Source organism: Pelecanus crispus, chromosome 1 (assembly GCF_030463565.1).
Source record: "Pelecanus crispus isolate bPelCri1 chromosome 1, bPelCri1.pri, whole genome shotgun sequence".
Classification (NCBI taxonomy): Eukaryota; Metazoa; Chordata; class Aves; order Pelecaniformes; family Pelecanidae; genus Pelecanus; species Pelecanus crispus.
This window is the reverse complement of record NC_134643.1, coordinates 5,092,135-5,098,134: the sequence shown is the minus strand read 5'-3', so window position 1 is coordinate 5,098,134 and position 6,000 is coordinate 5,092,135.

Sequence of the window (6,000 nt, the reverse complement as noted above, 5' to 3'; positions counted from 1 at the left end):
TACATCTGAACCAACACAGCGTTGTTCAAAGCAGTAATTTGCCCTTAATAAACTCCTGTGGGGTGTTCAATATGAAAGAGAAATTGTCACTTGATATAAGTGAAAACATTTGGTGACGGAAGCTCTCAAATAAATAATTAAAAAAAAAAAAAAAGACAGGAATTTGGAAGAAGCGATCCTTAAAAGGTTTCCAACTGGTACTTTGTCTGAGAAGAGAGACAGGCTCTTTCTCTAGGAGGTGAAAGCTGTTCCTTGATGTGTTCAATAGCCCTTCCAAATGAGCCTCCATTTGCATTGTGCAGATGCTCAGGGGGTGTAAATATTGTGGCAGGCTGCCACTAGCAATCCTGCTTGAAGTATGGTTTTATTTAGGGACCTCTGCCTAGAGGAGCAGACTTTCTTCTCAGCCACAGTGTTAGTTGTGCGCATCCTCACGTTAAATGAAATGAGATGATTTGCAACACTGTGACTAGCTTTTAGGGGAGCTGGAGATTGCATTTATTGCCTTATGTTGTCTGCACGCTCTTGGAGGTGGTCTTTGAGCATTGAAAAAGGTCACCTGCATTGCTTAAAGCAAGGAATGGAGATTCAGACTTTTAGACTCGGAAGGGAGCACTGTTGACTTGACTTGAGCTGTGAAAATCAGAGGTTGTGTGTGTTGTAGTCTGCAGTGTGGCTACTGGGAGGACTGATCTCAGTGTTTACTGGGGCTGGGATCCGCTGTGACATGGGTACCTCCAGGCTAGCAGGCAATGGAGGCAACCAGAAGGGCTGCAGGCGCGGAGTGTTGGGTCAGAGTCCCAAAGGGGAAAGGAGATGCCGTGAAGAAGAGTGCTTGTGGGTGGGCAGGATATCAGCTTGGTATTTTTTGCCGTGACTCTTGGGTGATGCCTGGTCTCGTATTGTGTCCCATGGGTGGGAAGATGCCTTGGTGGGTCACCTGAGGAGGGAAAACATGATTCAGGATCAGTCTTGGGGCAGCCAACTCATGCGCACCCTAGATCTAGTCCCACAGGGCTGAGTCCCCCTTCACCCTGCTCCACATACAGGGCCAGTACCATATGGCATCTGAACATCTCACTTCTTCAGTTTGCTGGCAAATTTGGGTGTTTAAAATCTTAGCAGGTACTGTGCAAGCACAGGCACCCCCTGAGGGTTGTTCATCTCATCTGAATTTTGGGTGTCCAACTTGGATGATGCAAATTGTCCTTTGGAGATGCTTTGGTTAGCTGCAAATGATTGACTAGGTGAGGCAAATCCCACCTGAGGTGAGTGGGATTGGTGGGCATCATTTCTTGTAGTGCTGTTTCACGGGGATTTGCTGTGCTGGAAGACCCCAAGGTGAAGTTAACAATGGAGTCAGGACCTGGTCTGGTATCAGTTAGTTAGGTTAATGGTTGGACTTGATGATCTTGAAGGTCTTTTCCAACCTAAATGATTCTGTGATTCTATGTTTCTGTCACCTGTGTCCTACCTAGGCTTTTGCTCTATCTGCTCAGGCTGCGGAGCCCCCATTTTACCTGACGTAAAGCCATTTGGCCAGGTGGGGGACATTAGCAGGGACATTAAAAAAATGATGTGTTCTGGAAGTAGGATGGAAGAGGAGACAACTGGAGTGACTGTCTCAGCCCTGGGACTGGGTTGAGGCAGGCCAGGTCTCAGCACAGTCCTGTCCTGCTTCCTGAGAGCCTCAGCACCAATTGCTGCAGAGAGGTGGATCTGGTCTCATTTTTTCCAAATGGTTTCCTTGATTGCTTGCAGTGGCTTTTTCACTCATGGTCCTGCAAAAGGCTTGAAGATGGTCAAGGCTACGTTAAATTGCACATGGTAGTGCCTGGCTTTGAGGGGACGGGGTAAAATCAGCAGATGCATTCACCAAAGTCTGCTGGGGCCGCTCCATGTTCAGCTTCCCTCCAGCTTGGCTGGAAAAAGAAATGCGTATTCCTTATATCCCAACATACCAATGACCTAGGGTCGAGCTCTGGAAATGCAGCGAGCCCTGGAGCTGCCCTTGGACACACCATCCCACCAGCCAGGTCCCTGGTAGAGGCTCTTCACCAGGGACATGGGGTCATGCTGGCAGCCCTTACTGCAGCCCTGCTGTACTCGTCGAGGGGCTCCTTACTGAGAGATGGGGCCATCTCAAGTCAATGAATGTTACTGAATATTGGAGGCATTTGGGAAAGTAGTGGGATTTGCACTTCACCATTCAGGACTCAGTCGTACATTGGCACAACTGATGCACTCTCCAGGCAGGAGGCTTCAAGGATGTTAAGATATTTTTTGCATCCTGTGTTCTAGTAGCCTGCCTTTTTATGTCAATCCCAATTAACCAAGCATGTATTGGAGGGAGATGGTAAGTTTTTCAGGACTAACTGTAAGTGAGAGCCGTAGGGTTCTGGATTTGTGTGCATGGGTAGGGGACCTCTCCCTACAGGGGCTTACTCCAGAGGAAGGAAAAACGGGGTGGAGTCGACAGGAGATGAGAAATGTAAAATGGTGCAAGGAAGCCAACGCCGGCGCTTACACAAAGAGCCAATATTGATAGAGATGACAAGGCAGCGTGTTTGAGATAATGGTGCGGCTGAGACTGACAGCCGTGGGAAGAAGGAAATAAAGGAGATTTTTTTTTTTTTTTTATATTGGCTGGCTTTTTCTGCCTGTGAATTAAGAGTCTGGATATGAATTAAATACCAGGGGAATGGGAGCTGCGTGGGGGAAGAATCAGATCGGTTTGAACCACCACTGTGCAGAAACAATGAACAAGGGATCTGAAACCAGGGAACTTCCCCCCTCCCTGCTCTTTCCAATGTATTTCATAATATTTTTCTTTGTGTTCCTGCCTAGTGTAGTGTCACCTTGAGCCTCTTTTGCTGTTGTTTCCCATCCCCTGGTTTACCGACTGGCGACGTGGCTTGTGGTCCTTAGTTTGGTTTCCAGTGGACACAAGTTTCTTCAGACTGACAGAGAAATCGGAGTACAGCGGTGTGCGGTGCTCATTTAATGTTGATGATTGCAGGCCAGTCAGCGTGCTACTGTTAACAGTATGGCTGGGGACTCTGTTTGAAGTGTTAATTAGCAGCAATTAATAAGAAGTGAAAAATTAATACCCTGTGTCAGCTTTCTTTGCTAGTTAGTTATATCAACACCGAGGCTCAGAGCTATCTTGAAGCTTATGTTTGCATAAGAGTTTGGTCTTGTTGTCACATAGTACTGGGAAAATACTTAAATGCTCTCCTACCATAAATGGTAAACTAGCTATTCCCAAAATAAGAAGATAAGCTATACTGTCAGTTGTCTTGGGATGTGGCTGCTCTTGACATGACATTTCAAAACCAGTAAGTTGTCCATAGCTTAAGCAAAAAAAAAACGTTAAAATAGAGTTAAACAAACAAAAATGTTGATGACGTTGCTGAATCTGGCTAAGAGATTCTGCACTGCCCACTTTTAATCGAAGTGGGCTCAAGCCCAGCCCCAGACATGGCCACCAAGGATGGATCCCAGCCATGCTGCAGACACCTCGGACAGGTTCCTGCAGGTTTTCCCATTCATTTTCCATTTCTGATGGGAAATTCCCTGACCCAGGGGAACGGGCCTTTCTCATGGGTCTGGTAGCAGGTTTGGGGCCTGACTGCATAAGAAATAGCAAATACTGTTGTTGTCTGATTGGACACCTTTAGCTTTTTATCAGCTCATAACTTTGTCTTATCAGCAGCATAGGAGCGTCATAAGATTTAACTACACTACCAAGTAGCTTATCTTTCTTCTTGGTATTTATATTGTTACCCTGAGTTCTGTTTAAGATGATTGATTTGTTGTGTTTAAATTGATATCTCTGTTTCTCTTCATTCTTTGAATTTTTTTTAACAGACCAAGATTACTTGCCATCATTGTCCTAGGCAAAAATGAAAACAGCTGAATCCAAGGTTTAGCCAAGGTTTAGCTTCTGCTGACACCTCCCCTCCTCTCACATTTAACAAGCTTGATGTAAAATCCTGATACTTAACCAATTTATTATTAATGATATTTACGGAAGTATTCTCTACCAAAGGAGAAGTGTTTTTTGACTTTCAGTAGACTGATTGCTTCTAGTTTCATAGTTAATTGAAACTTAATATACACTGGGGATGAGTGATATATATGTTCTGAGGTAAGCTGCACTCAAAATACTCATAGTATATAATACACTTAATTCATTAGCAAGTCTCATGTCAACAAAGAATAAAGATGAAGTGCTGTAGTGGCCATCACAGCGGGGAAGTGATCATTATTATTTATGGAGTGCTTGAAGTATACTAAGCACTTTGCAAAGAGACCAACGAGCGTTGGTTGTTGAATTGGTTTACAGTCTCCTTTTTTAAAAATATTTTTTTCCTTTCATTAGCATGTTCCTTTGGGGTGGGGAACACCAATTGCTGATGGGGGTCTAACTTTGCCCAAACAACCTTCAGCTGGGGGTTGTATCACCTGCCCTGGTAATTTGCTTTTACCAGTGATGCTTTGTGAAACACCCAGGGTTTTAGCATGGTTTAATTGCAGTCGCTTCGATGCTGTTGTGATTGCTCCAGCAGACAGTCCCACCATGGTTCAGTTAATGGATGTCACACTTACACTTGACATGCTCCTCATCTTTTTCAGTTCCTCCTGTAACCGCTCACACATGTCCGTTTCTTCTCGCAATTTTCATTGAAACATCCTTAAAAACTGGGAATGAAAAATCTATGACAGAACACTCTCCCTCTTTTTGTTTTATAACCACCATATCTGGTCTTCCTGAATATGCCTCCTGAGTAGTAAAAGTTGAAAAAATCCCATGATATTTTTACGATCTTATTACCTCCTGCTTTGCCTGGCCTCTGGCAGTAAACTTTTTTCCTATTTTTAGTCATGCTTCTTGCAGAACATTTGACGTTGGTGCTGCCAGCATAGTCTTCTCTGTCATGCAGGTCTTGGACGCATCCACTAATAAGCAGGATCAGTCCTCCACATCGTATATTCTGGACACACATTTTCCCTACTCTCTGTCTTTGCTTTAGCATATCTTGTGTGAATGACTGGTTCCCTCTGTGCCCATAACCCGAGCTCTTGGTTTCTCTTTTTCAGTCCTCCTTTGACACCTTATAATTCATGACCATCTCAGAGAATTTTACTGAAAATCTCACTTTGGAGTTCTTTTTAATCTACTCCTAAAGGTCTATCTCTGGGTATTGCTTGTCTGGTGGCTTACTGTAGCTAGAAATATAGTTCTCATTTAGTCTGGTGTCTCATTCAAGATCTAGTCAGTCTGTATTCCCTTTCTCATATAATTTTTCATCTCTGTGTGTTTTTATTCCGCTTTGTATTTACTATAGTCATTCCTTCTAGAGGAATCTCCTCTGCCAACATAACCCAGTCTACACCTGAGTTAATATTTGTTGCCCTGCACGGTACTAACTGGTGCAGTTACCTTATGTCAGTCTTCATTCAAAAAACAGTTGCAGCCAGCACTATTTCATTAGGGTATCTGCATTTTGCATGCTGAACTTTATTTTCTAGAGCTATTCCAGTCTCTCCCAAGTATTTTCCCTTCAGTGTTTCCTCTGTTTCGTTATCACAGATCTCCCTCTTTGGAAGTTTGAATCTTTATGGAGTGAGATATAGCTCACACAGTGTTAGCCATCAAAAAGTTGGAAGTCAAGGGCTGGACTTGCTGGAGGATGGTTCAGTTGGCTTTTTTTTTTTTTTTTTTTTTTTTTAGCATGGGTTGTGCCACCTTATGGGCTGGTCCTTCCCTCTCTGTTGGTGGTACAGGGAGCTGGACTGAACTTTGAGATGTGAATCCTGTGGATGCTGTTTATTACCTCATTATCATCTCTGTTGTTATTATTGTTGTTACAATATTATTGCCACTGTGGTCCTTTGTTGTGGTTCCTCATCCAACTCCAGCTTCACCTTGGAGGAGAGAGCAGGATTGAAGGGTTACAGTCAACATGGGATAACTTGAAAACCATTAGGAAATGC